Source organism: Sciurus carolinensis, chromosome 2 (assembly GCF_902686445.1).
Source record: "Sciurus carolinensis chromosome 2, mSciCar1.2, whole genome shotgun sequence".
NCBI classification, from domain to species: Eukaryota; Metazoa; Chordata; class Mammalia; order Rodentia; family Sciuridae; genus Sciurus; species Sciurus carolinensis.
This window is the reverse complement of record NC_062214.1, coordinates 73,424,451-73,438,849: the sequence shown is the minus strand read 5'-3', so window position 1 is coordinate 73,438,849 and position 14,399 is coordinate 73,424,451. Positions and strand designations below refer to the sequence as shown.

The window sequence follows — 14,399 nt, the reverse complement described above, 5'->3', positions numbered from 1 at the left end:
GGGCTGGGGTTGTAGCTCAGTGGAAGAGAGCTTGCCTAGTATGTGTGAGGCACTGGGTTTGATTCTCAGCACCACATATAAATAAATAAAAAAAGGTCTATTGATAACAATGCTTGAACAAATGCTTGAAGCCATCCGCTCAAACAATTCCTCTAGTTACATTATCTTTTACATTGTTTTGACCTAATTTCCGATTTAAGAATTTTACCCATAATTTCTAGATAATTTTCACTTGAATAACCTATTTGCTAGTGTTTCATCTGTCTCTTCTCACATTCTCTAGAATTTTTTTCCAAAAATATGTACATGCATCTATCATTTTATCTAAACAAGTTGAAAATTTTAGCTATGATGTTCCTCTGGACTCCAAATAATTTTACTCTTATTTGCTAAAAACAAGGATTTTCTTTTACAAAGTCTTAGTATCATTATCTGTTAAAAATTTACAAATTATAATTTACTTGATAGACTTTCTTCAAATTGGTCCAATTTTCTCTTTTCTATCCTTTATAGAAATCCTGAATCAATATTACATTCAATTCTATTTAGTGTAAAATAATCTAGATCACTTCCTCAGCAATATTAATGTTTGATGATTAAAATTAGAATGTCACTGAATTTGAGTCTGATGCTTCCTCACAAGTATATTCATTTTATGTTAGTGATACTACAGAAATAAAACTGGGTTCTCCTCAATACATCCTATCTGTATTCCCAGATGTTTCTATTATTGGTGGTATTACACATCACCTCTTTATTCAGGTGGTATCTATCAGGTATTCCACCATGAAGTTACAATTTTCCTTTTGTAACTTTGTAATTACCTCTTGGAGCAGATAATTGCAGCCTATGGAAGTATCCTTTTTTCGCCTCAAATTTCCCCCAAGTTCTAGCTTCCTTTAATGGTTCCTGGATGAAAAATCTGTGATTCTTGTCAAATGTTGATATTATTATTCCCTTTATACTTGAGGGCTTTCTATTATTAAAACAGCTTTGTCTTCTGCCCTAATTATTCACTCATTCATTCATTCATTAATTCACATGTTAGTTTTAAAATACTATAAACATCTTACCACCATTAACCACTTTCTCATCCTTCAAGAGATTTACGGTGTCCAATTATCCCCAAATGGTGTCTGTGAAAACCAGAGGTGGTTCACTGTTTGGTGTCCAATGGTCCTTCTTAAGGGATACAGTTTCGCTCATCTCTGACTGCTTTCTGTTTCTGTATTCGTCTTCCTTCTCCATTATTCTCAATGTTCCAGAGCCCCAACTGCAAGAATCTTATACAATCAATCTCCCTCCCATGTCCAAATACCAGAAAATAAAAAGGAAGGGGAACAATAGCATAGCACATTCTTTCCATTACAAACTAGTCAGTTTTAAGCATATTTAGCAACTGTCGTAACATAGTATAATAAAATTTGTCATTCCTCATGCTTATCATCTTGACCATGTTTAGTTATAATCTAAGAACTGCTAAATAATTACACTTGAAAACACAAAATGTTTCATTACAAAAGGGTTAGAATGAATGAATATAACTGAGGATAAGTGAACTAATTATAGAACACATTTTCAAATGAGGAAGGTTGTTTAGAATCGAGAACATATGGTCATAAATTACATTTGGAAAAAAATTCCAACAGGAGAGATATGACATTAAAATCTACATTAGCTGTCACTTATTTCTTTATTCAGGGATTCCCAATGGCCTTTTTGTTGTTTTTAATTGTGTTTTTAGCTTGAGATAGCCTATCATTAGGTCTAATCAAAAGTCATTTTTTTCCAGTTAGTGACTTCTTTTTGGACACTTCTCCTTGATCTTTCACTTTCAATCCCATAGTATTTCACAATTTTGACCCCAAGAACACAGAATTCCATCTACTAAATAATGGTACCCTATAGTACTAGAGGTCACACCTCTTAAAAGTTTAATTTTCTAAAAACCAATGTCTTGCTCATCTGTTTCTCCTGTATTTGCAATATCCCAACACTTTAATCCTGAGAAGCTGCACGTAGTAATTCACATAACATTGAGCATTAAACACATAGAATGAAAATGACCTCTGACACATGCATTCTTCCACAAAACATGGTTTTGATCAACACATTAGGAAATTATGTTTAATTGTTATCATTTAAAAGTTGTGATAACGTTGAAAACTACATATTTTTATTATCATTCAAAGGTTGTGCTTCTTTTTTTTTTTTTTTTCGTGATGATGGTTTAGGGAAAGCCTAGCTTTTTAAAAGTTTTGAAGAACAGGATGAATTACACAAATAGTCTCAATTTATGTGGCTTAAAAAAGGAATATGTGCCCTACACCATACGGTTAGCAACAAAAAAGATAATTTATATGTAAATTTATCTCCACGTGGGACAGACACTCAAAAATTAAGGAATACCATATATAATTCCAACTATATGCTAATAAAATGTGACAAAGCAAAATAATGACCAGAACTCACAATAAACATTTTTGTGAGTATTCTTCCTCTATGATTGGTTTATTGACCAATATCAGAACAAGCATATACACATATTAATTCATATTAATGAATTACAATGTTAATATGTGAAACATGGTTGGTACTCAGTAACAAGCAAATAAATTATCCTTTGAAAGCAACATTTTCATATCAATCAATTGGATCGCAATTACCACATTTTAACTAAAAATCCAATGGGATGAATATATCATCACTAATTTCACTATGATTTGATAAAACAGGTTATTTACTATTTTACAACTGTAATTTATTTACTATAATAAGTAGTCTTGATATTATAGACATCTTTAAGACTTCCTTTTACATCCTACAGATAAATTTCTAAAAAATAAAATCTTGTGTCAAAATTTGATATAAATTTTCTATTTATCTGATATATTTACTATTTCTATCTCATATATATTTTCTACTGTCTTCCTGAAAGTTTTTAATACATGAGAATATAAACTCTCCACATTAAATGTTAACATATAACCTGCTAATCTGATAGGTGAAAAAAGGTAATTGTTGATTAATTTCATATATATTTCAAACATGTCAGTATGAGTCATATACATCTCACTTATAAATCAAAATTTCATTATTTAATTGTAAAGATTCATATGGTTGAGCAAATTTTTATTCTCTTGGCCATTCACAAAGCTTTTCCTTTATAAATCATTTTTATTTGCTTTCCCACTTCCTACTGGGATGCTTTTCATTTTGTAATTTATTTAGTTGAGTCTTTCATAAAATATGAAACTAAGTTTGTTACATATGTTTTGAGTAAACAAACATGTATCAATGGCTGCAAAGTGAGAAATAGCCAATTTAATTTAAATTTAATAGATTATAGATTCTCTCTTCCTCTCCTTTAAGTCCTCCAATGCAGACAACATGGACAAATGAACAAATTAAACACAGTTTAACTGGATTAAAGATGATATCCAATGAGGATACACACAAACACACATACTGTTTACCATTATCAAGTTTTTACAAGGGAGGCTAGGATAAACAATAGTTCTGCCGTGTAAATTCTACTGCTTATAAGTGCTTGGCTGAAGTAAAAATATAATGTTAAAGGAGAAGTAATACTATGGAGGTTGCTGAGAGACAACATTTTAACTGTGCTGAATGGAAAAAGAAGCAGGTAAGATATTAGACATAAATTACTTAGAAACTTTGCAGATGAAATTTGGAAGATACAGGGTCAATTGTGAAATGTAATTTACCAGCTATAACTAAAAAAACATTTTACATTACTGCAACACCTTACATAGTGCTTGTTCACATTGTTTTAAACAATGATGTTGGTTTATCGTAGTTAATTATATCACTATCTTATGAATGCAATTTCCCAAAGTGGATAAAAATACTTTTCATGAAAATAAAATGCAAAATTACTCTAGGATATTTTTAGCAAAATTACTCTAGGATATTTATTATCTTGGCTGTGTTCATAATGTAACAACAGAGTAATAGATTAGGTGCAACAGAGAGTAAAAGACATTCAAAACTGAAAATGTTCATTTGGTCCTTTGCAGAAATTTTCCAATATATGGTCTAGTTTAGCAAAGGCTAGGGTGAACATATAACTAAATCTGAGCTTTAAAATATGGAAGGATAAGAGAACTGAAAAGACAAGAGCCATCATTTTCACTCTAAGTTTTCTCATGTCAAGATAACACAGGATAACATCTTTATTTTGCTTTTATAGATTCAACAGTAACAAGGCCAAACTTCCTGCTTTGCACAGTCCCTGAATTCATAGTCATCAGTCTTCAAGTTTTCTTATTCTATAAATCATCACCTCACAAGTTACTGTCATCAACAGTCACTTACTTGGGAGTTGACTCTCTGTTCTCCATGGCTATGCTCTCCTACCTCTCATGACCAAAGACAAAGATAGATGATAGATAACAGATGAAGACAGATGATAGATTAACAGATAAGACAGAAGATGTTAGAAATTTAAATTGGTAAAAATATACATAACAAGAACAAACAAGGTTGTTTCTAAAAACTGAACACTTTTTTGCTTCACAGAAGCTTATTAACTTATAAATTAGTTGGAATAATGTTTCTGAATTTCTCCCACAACCATAGAAAGACAGTAACAATCTTTTAGTGATGGTATACATTATTAAATAATAGCTTCCTTTTCCTGCTGACATGTGGGAATTATAACAAAAGTGATGAACTATTCAAACCAAATAGATGCACCAGAAGATTAATTTTATCTTCCATGTCAAATTCAGAGATTGTGAGGTGTCTAGGTCCCACCAATCTTTAATTAAGAGACAAAATTTCAAGAGTTGGACTAATGGTATACTAAAAGAACTTATATCAAATGTCTACCACACAATTCAGCAAACATTTCATAGCTGTGCATCAACTGTTTTAATATATTAAATGAAAAGTATTTCCATCATCAATTTTCCCCCAATTGTTTTACCCTACTTTTTTCTATTAACAGTCATACACTCTCTCTTTCTTTCACTATAAATAACATGAAAGTCAACACTAGTTATTTAAAAATATGGAATGACTACTTTCTATGAGACTTTCCAAAGTAAGGAAAAATTATAAGCAAAACCAATTTCTTATCAAAGAAGCTCACTTTATTTTAAAAATGTAAAACAGACACAAAAAGCAACATACAAAACTATTTATTAATAACTTTTCATAACTAATCTTCGTTAAATTATCACATTCTGCTTTACCAGCCACAATGTCTATTTCATCTATTTGCTACAACTACTCAAAGAAAGAAATGGTTACATTTTACCTTTAGCTTTATACAAAAGCCACTGTTAGTATCACTTCAACTCAGGTGACCAGGGTATCTACCACATGTATCTCACTTATTCTCCCTTCTGAAACAATCTAAGCAGACCAGAGTTCAATATAGTCCCATCTTTAAGGAGGAAGGGTATAAAAGCAGCTTTCTGCAACAATACATTGGGTATGGAAAAGTACACTTAGGCAAGGTTAGCTTTAGGTGTTAGGGGAAAAGAATGTTTTCAATTAATCTACGTTTTTGGATTTTCATCTTCCATTGTGAGCATATTTTGGAGAAAGTTCCCATAACTTTAAAGTGGTAAAATTACAACTAATGTTGAAGAATGGTTGAGAATGGTGACCAGTAACCCAAATTTATTACCTAGAATTTCTAATAACATCACCAGGGCAAACTGAAACATACCACACAGTAAAATCAAGGTTCCATCTGTTTGTTTTTCTTGTTGTTGTTGTTGTTTAGTTGGCTATCTATTTTGGGATTGTCTTGGTATGATGTCCAGGCTGTCCCTGAACACCTGGACTCAAACAATCCTCCTGCCAAACAATTCTCCCAAGAGTAGCTGGGGCTGCAGGCATATACAACAATGCCCACCCTTCCATCGGGTTTTCATGAATGAAAAATAGATTTCATATTCATACCAAGAGATTATTTCCAAGTAAATACAAAATTCTTTCTAGGTGAAACATAAAACTGGCAGATCTTGAAAATACACAACATATAAGAACAGACGTGTTAAAAAACAAACAGCGCTGTGGGTGTAGCTCAATGGTAGAACCCTCACCTAGCATGTCAGAAGTTCTGGGTTTCGTCTCCAGTACTACACAATACCCATAAAAATAAACCAAAGACTCCTAGAGAAATTTCAGCACATGAATTTTATATAAAAGTATCTCTGAAAATCAGGTAAGTTTCATGTAGGTTTACACTAGTACATTTTTGTCTCAGAACTTTCAATTTTTTCCATCAGGTAACACACAGGTATGGCTACCAGTAATGTAGGTACCAAGTATCTGTAATCAAATCAAGCCCTCCACATTTATCAGCAATAAACTCCAGATGGAATAAAAAATAACTGCCTAAAGACACTAGAAAGTGACCAAATAGAAGTAGAAACTGGACCGCTTGCTTGTAGCAAAAGAACTTCTCTCAGGAAGTTTAACTTCGTTTAACTTTAGCTAAGGACAGCCTCAATAGAAGCTAAAAGGCAAAAATACCACAGAGTAGAGAACCAAAAGGAGAGGGCCTCAAATTCTGTGTATAAATTCTGGTGAAATTCTGTGCTGTCCATAGTGTAGGATAGATTCCAAATAGCCTAACAAAATGAAAAGAACTGAAAAAAAAATTCTGCTGTTTCAAACCACAGAGACAAAAATTATAGAATTTAAATCTAGCCAAGTTAACTGCTTGCATTAAAAAAAAAATCAATAAAAATATCAATATTCTTTTTATACATAGTTCTCAATGAGAAAGAAGAAATAGGGATGGTCAATTTCCCACAAGGGAACATTTGGAAATGCCTGCACTTCTTTGCTTGTTCTAAGGCTAGAGACAGGTGGAAAACAAGGCTCACAGTATAAGAATCTAGTCAGCAGAGCCAGGCAAGCTACTCAATACCCTTCAGTGCTTAGGATGATACACATACACACATACACATACACACACACACACACACACACACACACACAAATAACGTTCAAAATGTCAATATTGCCCAGGCTGAAAAATATTTCTTTAGAGGAATATCATAGAATTTAAAGTTTTCATAACACAGTTACAGTATCTAAGTTATAATCCAAAATTATTACAAAGACTGAAAAACCTAATGCATATTTCAATAAAAGGACATTAAATGAAACTAATCTTTACACACTTGAGATATTAGAATTCTTAAAAAGTCATTACATTTATGCAAAAGACATGAAGAAAAAAAGTGCTTATAGTACATGCATAGGATTATCTTATCAGTTATAACAGAATATAGATATTAAAAGTACCAAGAAAATTCCTGAACTGAAAATAAATTATCTGAAATAAAAAATTCACAAAGAAAACTAGGAACAATAAAGGGTGAACATGGAAACATATTAGAAGAAATTGTTGAAACTGATAACTAGGAAAATAAGATTAAATAAAGGAACTCAGAAATCTATAAAAAAAAAGGCAGTAAAACTTAGAATTGGGAAAGAAAAGAGACTGGAAATGTTACTTTTGTAAATGGATGAAATTTCCTTACATTTGATACAGAACATAAATTAACAGATTCAAGAAGTTAATCAAAACACCAAACAATACAAAAAAAAATCACACTGAGTCACATCACTGTCAGAAATGGATCAATACCAAAGGCAGAAAATCTTGACTCAAATGAAAGATAAAATGGCACAGTTACATAAACAGAACAAGAATTCAAACATTCATTGACCAATCAAAATCAATGGAGAACAGAAAACACTGAATTATCTTTAAAGTGCTAAAAAAATGTAAACCATAATTCTGTATTCAGTAAAAATATCTTTCAAAAAAACCAAAAATGACACGATGAATTTGAGCAAAAGAAAAGAACACAATTACACTAAACAAAAAAATTATCTTCGGTAGTCCTATAAGAAATGCTTAAGAAAGTTCTTAAACAGAATAATGATCAGAAAGGACAATGGATACTCAAGGAAAAAAGAGCACTAGAACTTGTTAAGATTTAAGTAAACATGAGGAAATTGGAAAACTATGTTAGAGTAAAGGTAAAAAGCAAGGTTCAAAACTAGGCAAGCAGTGTCAAACGAAAGTAGTATGAACTGGTACAACAACTAAGCCCTTTCATTTCTACTGGTAACATTGATTATTTCCCTTACATTCATAGTAAATGCAAAGACAGACCCATCCAAAATATCAGTGGAAATCCTTTCCCTTCTCTTCAAGGTTGCCAAAGATTTTGCCTAGGTAAGACCTACGCAACATTCACATAGAATAGATATAGAAAGCAAATACCAAAGAGAAAATGTTTTCTAATTTTCCAAATTCAGACATTTCTGCAATTTTTCCCTATCACTTATTTTAAAATAAGGATGACAGTCATTATCTATATTTTTTTATATCTTGGAAAAAAAACACCAAATTTCACCTGTTTCTCTTTGCAACACTGTCAAACATAACAGATTCTCAAGTACCTCAAATAATATTGCATGTCTATCAGAACACCATATTTGACCACAGATGTTGCACTGCATAATCATAAAAGCTTGTTTTTCCAGTCCAAAAACTGCTTTATAACCTTTCATTGTATAATCACTGCATATATAATTCTGCTTATTATGCTACTTAAACAGAACAATGAATATGCAGTGAAATGTTATCTGTTCTTTATTGCTCTTTCTTTCATCACTTTCTCATTCATCCCTTCATAAATTTTTCATTCCACAAATTTAATAAACTTTTTGAAATTTTAGCATAAGACAATAGAAATTAAAAATATCCCTGTCAAGTAGGAGCTCATTATATTTATTTTGTGAAACAGAGACAGAACACTAGACATAAAATGAATCAAAATTAGCATGTCTATACCTAAGTATATAAATACTTTTTGAGAGCTTAAAGTGGGGATTCAAATCAAACAGGACTGAATACATGTAACTATTTACATTAAGGCATATTTATTAACTGTATGCAACACTCATCCCACTGCAAATTTACCATCTGAGCACAAATCCATACAGATCTTTACTAAGATAGAGGATGAATAGGACAGAGAATCCCATATAGTATTACCAATGAAGACAGCCATTAATCAATAAGACAATTTAATAAGATGTGAATGAATCTGACAATACTCCAAATTAAACAAACAGCTTTACTTTTTCCAAAGACAAAAAAAAGTCAGAAGGTATGTTAATCTTACTCAAAACACTGGTGAGAGACCAGAGGCGAGCAAGGCAGGAAGGCACATATACTACTTATCTAAGGACTCAATGACCTAGAATTTTCAATATTACCAAAACATCTCATGATATAAAGGCCTTCCCCCCACACCCACACCCCAGGAATGTAACACAGAGGCACTTTACCACAGAATTACATTCCCCGGCCTTTTATTTTTTATTATTTTGAGACAGGTAGCACTAAGTTACTCAGGATCTTGCTAAATTGCTGAAGCTGGATTTGAAGTTGCAATCCTCCTACCTCAGCTTCCCAAGTTGCTGGGATTACAGGTATGTGCCACTACACCTGGCTAAAAGGCATTTTTATACATGTTTTTACCTCTTAAAATCTCCAAAAGGCAAAGAATTCCTCTTCTAAACTTTCTTAAAAGTAGTAAAGGAAAAGCTCACAAATAATTCCTTCTTATTTTCTTTTTTGGCTCTTTTATTCTATTATTTGAAACACCCATAACTCTTCCCAACTGTAATTAATCCATAGACATTTCTTCTGCACCCTTGAGTACTAAATGAGTGAACTGGGTCAGAGAAATGAAAATAAGCTACTTTGGGGAAACTTCCATAATACTTAGTAGAATGATTCATGCGTACCTAAAGAAATAAACTTTAAAAATTAGAAAAGTCAAAAACAGCAATATATATGTATTACTATGGAAACACTGAACAGTCTCACTGAAACTGGCCACACAGATTGCATTCTACAAATCCCTATGATTGAAATTTATTAGTCAATAACTATATTCTATAATGTAATTCATCATTAATTGAACAATCCATAGTCTCTCCACAAAAACAGTTCTTCTCTTAAAAGGAATGTTTTAAAACAGAAAAGTACAAAATAGGGCTGGGGATATAGCTCAGTTGGTACAGTGCTTACCTTGCAAGCACAAGGCCCTGGGTTCAATTCCCAGTATCACAAAAAAAAAAAAAAAAGAAAGAAAGAAAGAAAGAAAGAAAGAAAGAAAGAAAAGAAAAGAAAAGTACAAAATAGGGAGAAAATGAATCCTTCCTATGGAGTGACTACACATAAAAAGAGTACTAGCCTGGCACAGTGGTGCACACTGTAATCCCAGCAGCTAGACAGGCTGAGGCAGGAGGATAGCAAGTTCAAAGCCAGCTTCAGCAAAAGGAAGGTGCTAAGCAACTCGATGAGACCCTGTCTCTAAGTAAAATACAAAATAGGGCTGGGGATGTGGCTCAGTGGTCAAGTGCCCCTAAGTTCAATCCCTGGTTACTCAACCCCTGCCAAAAAAGAGAACTACTATTATGTACATTGAATTTTTTTCTAGATTAAAATGTCTACATTAGACTTCCTCTCTGGATTGTTTTTGAGAGAACACAGTGAAAAAGACAAAAATGGTACATGCTACAAAAGCAGGGAAGAAAACAGGTTGTCTACTACTCCACATGATCAATGCAGATTTTAAATCAATCCCTAGTTTTCATCATAAAAGGTCAATATGGATGTTCAGTCTATTAACACCATGATCTATTTTTTCAGTCTGCAGAATCTGTGATTCTTTCAGTGATGCCATAACAGTCCTCCTAGAAAAATCAAATGATTATCTTATATTGAATACTCATAAATCCTTCTTTTCCTTGCCCTTTATGTACCTAGGGCTCATTCATTAAAATTTCACTTCTTCTTTGAGTGCAGTGGTACATGCCTGTAATCCCAGCTACTCCAGAGATGGAAGAAGGAGGATTGAAAATTTCAGGCCAATCTTGGCAATTCACCAAGTCCCTGTCTCAATAATAACATTTTTAAAGGGCTGGGGATACACTTTACTTCTTGCCCAGCATGTGTGAAATCCTGTGTTCAATTCAAGTTCCCGACCCCCTGCACACACGCGCGCGCGCGTGGGCACACACACACACACACACATATACAAATCACTCACTCAGGTCTATAAAAACAGTTTAGTCAACACAATTCCTAAATTAAATATCTGCTACTTGCTAGGCTCTCTAAATAGACAAATATGAATTGGAAAATATCCCTGTCAATAGGAGCTCATTATTTCTAGTGTTTTAAATACAAAATAAGGAAATAAAACAAAATTTGATAATGAAAATATCATTGGCATAAAGCATGTTACAGATTAATTCAATGGTGCAAATCTACACACTGGAAAAACTATTTCCTTGAACTTGTCTCTATTCTGTCAGGGAATGACAGTGTACATAAATTTCTGCATATGTAGTTAAATTATTGTATATGTTTTTCTGAATCAACTGGAAAAGAACATCTTCCATACTCATATCTTCTCCTTGACTTTAGTGATGCTACTGCCATTGCTACTGTCCTAGAACTACTATCTAAAATGTAGACTCAATTCACTTTCAACTTGCTCTGCAACTCTTTCCTTCAAAATTCTACCTTCTGTAGATTCTATCTTGCTTTACTCCCTCAATTCATGCCACCATTGTTTCTTCACTCCTTTTTCACTTTTTGTCATTAATAATTACTTTTCCTTTTACTTGACCTCTCACTGATTACTTCCTCCAAAAATCTTAACTAAAAATCCCACAAAAGTCAAAATCTCTGAACCATTCAGCAATCCTGCCCCACTAAAAATTCTAGGGGGCTGGGGAGATAGCTCAGTCGGTACAGTGCTTGCCTTATAAGCACAAGGCCCTGAGTTCGATCCCCAGCACCCAAAAAAAAAAAAAAAAATTCTAGAATGGCCAATAGTAGAGAAGACAGAAACCAATAGAAGCATAAACTCAAAGATAAAAGCTGAACAAAGATTGTTACTAGAATACTATAGTATTATGAAGAAATCTAGTTCTATCCTACATAATTAAAAAGGATCTATGTTCACATATTGACTTGTGTAAGCAGCTTGCAAAGTATAAAAATGTACCTGACTATGCTGGACTCACACTGGTAACATACTACAGTCCAAGGTATCCTTCAAATGTGGCCTTGCCAATGTTGAAGGCACTACCTCCTCTCCCATCATAGCACTTTCACCTAAAAACAATGACATTCTCTATATATCCAAACACATTTGTGTCTTTCAATGCAATGCAAAAAGCCAACTGCTATCTCATTCACTTTTGAATACCATTCTTCTTTTATATTCAGGGAAATAACATTTTCCTGGTTTTCATCCAAGAAGCCTGGGAATTCTTTTCTATAGATCCTCTTAGCTTTCTCAATAACTATATGCTAGAGTACATCTAAAGACAGTCTCAGACAAATATATTCCTTCTTCCACAAATGCTGTCTTCAGATATCATCCTTTCCAAAAGCCATGAGAAAGTAGTTATGTATTGATTAATCGAACATTATTAGCTCTATTTCCTAAATTTATATGTCTATCTTAAAAATCAACATCTTAACCTATGGGTTTAATTCAGATCTAAAACTATCAAAATTTATCTCTTTTTAAATAATCAGGCACTCTGAGAAAAATCAACCTTCTCCAGAAGCAGTAAACAGCACTGTCATTAACAGTTTTGAGGCCTAAATGATAAAAGAACTATTTGCATCCTCTCTTCTTCATCTTGTAACATTCCATGTTTAATATCAAGTTAGACTAGACATCATCTCAAAATACATTGCAACAATCAAAAACATTCCATATGAATATTGTAATAACCATGAACTTCCCTTTGTTATCACTGTTTATATGTAGACATCTATAATGATCTTTGTCTTACCTAACTTGTTGAAAATAGCCATTAAATGAGGCAAGTCTTAGTAAATACTAATTCTTACATTAGTACTGACATGAGAACATTCTACCTTGTGAAAATCACAATTGGAAATTATGGGAAGAAAGATGCTTTTAGGATCTACAATTCTGTAACTAAATAATTTATCAATTTAAAATGTCATTAACTTGTAGAAAAATAAAAATAATCCTATATGGAACAACATAGCATAAAATATTTTGAACCATCAAATAAACGTGGAGATGGTATTTTTAACCAATGATTTTTTTGTCACCTTGGAATTAACACATGTCCTACCCTTGTCAGTTATTTTAGTGGAAATTATTTATCAGAGTAATAGAGCTCAAGAAATATAAGGAAAGATTAGAGGTTTTCCTGGGTCTATGTCTTCTGCTCCCACTAGAAGGAAGAAACTATCTTGATTGGTGAGATTTTGCAATACCCACTGGACCACATTTATTATTATTATTATTATTGTTGTTCTTCTTCTTGTTGTTATATACAACACCAAGATATATCCTGACACTGTCACAAAGGTACAGGGCTAAACCCTCTACAATTTGATCCCCAGAACTTGCCCCCCATCCCTACTCTCATCCCTCCACTCCATGAATTTCTCTTCAACCTATTTACAATTTACACTTCTTTAAAATTAGTGTCCTATGTCCCAATGCCAGGACTCACTGTGCAACTTCCATGCATGCACATTTGAAAGTTCAGTCAGATAAATTCCACTGTTTTTCCCTTTTCCTGTCCTTTGTTCCTGCTCAATCCTCTTCATATACTCTATTGATCTTTGCTCTATTTTGATCAAATTTCCTCCTTTGCCCCTTTCTCTCATTCTTTTTTATTTTCTCCTCCCCCCTTATTTTGAATTTCTTAATGGCAAGTCTCTGTGTCCTATGGTCATCAATATGTAGGGTCCATTTATTCTTCTTTCTATCCTCATTTTTCAAGTTCATAGGCTGATAATGTGAAAGTTCCTTTCTTGATGAAACAGATTCAATCATGTTGATTCCTTGTCCTCATCTCTAGGGTAAAGTTTTAAGGATTCCACTGAGATTGAGATTTGAAATTGAGAGAGAAACTGAATTACTCTACAAAATTACTCTATCACAAAGTATACTGTAGTGCAGTTTTTATTACTATTGGAGAGGATAATTAAAAGTAATGTGGTTCCTGTTGTGATTTCCATAATTTTTCAAATTCATTTCAGGAAACTGAAAGTTTTACAAGATTAAGAATATCTCTCCCCTTACTGATGTCCTTCTCTCAGTGCTAGGGTTCAACCCAAGGCCAGAATTCAAGGCAAGGACTCCACCACCCAGCCCTAAGGCTGATTTTCTGAATGTTGTAATAAAACCATTTTAAATATTCCCCATGTTCACTTCGGTAGCACATATACTAAAATTGGGATGATACAGAGAAGATTAGCATGGCCCCTGCACAAGAATGACACGCAAATTCATGAAGCATTCCATATTTTT

The 14,399-nt window shown here is 32.9% G+C and overlaps 1 non-coding gene across 1 annotated transcript; it reads left to right on the top strand.

Annotated features, from left to right (window-relative positions):
* The first annotated feature begins 14,294 nt into the window (after positions 1-14,294).
* LOC124978339 (U6 spliceosomal RNA) lies at positions 14,295-14,399 on the top strand. The gene has a single exon (XR_007107376.1). It is a non-coding gene; the product is annotated as a U6 spliceosomal RNA (small nuclear RNA).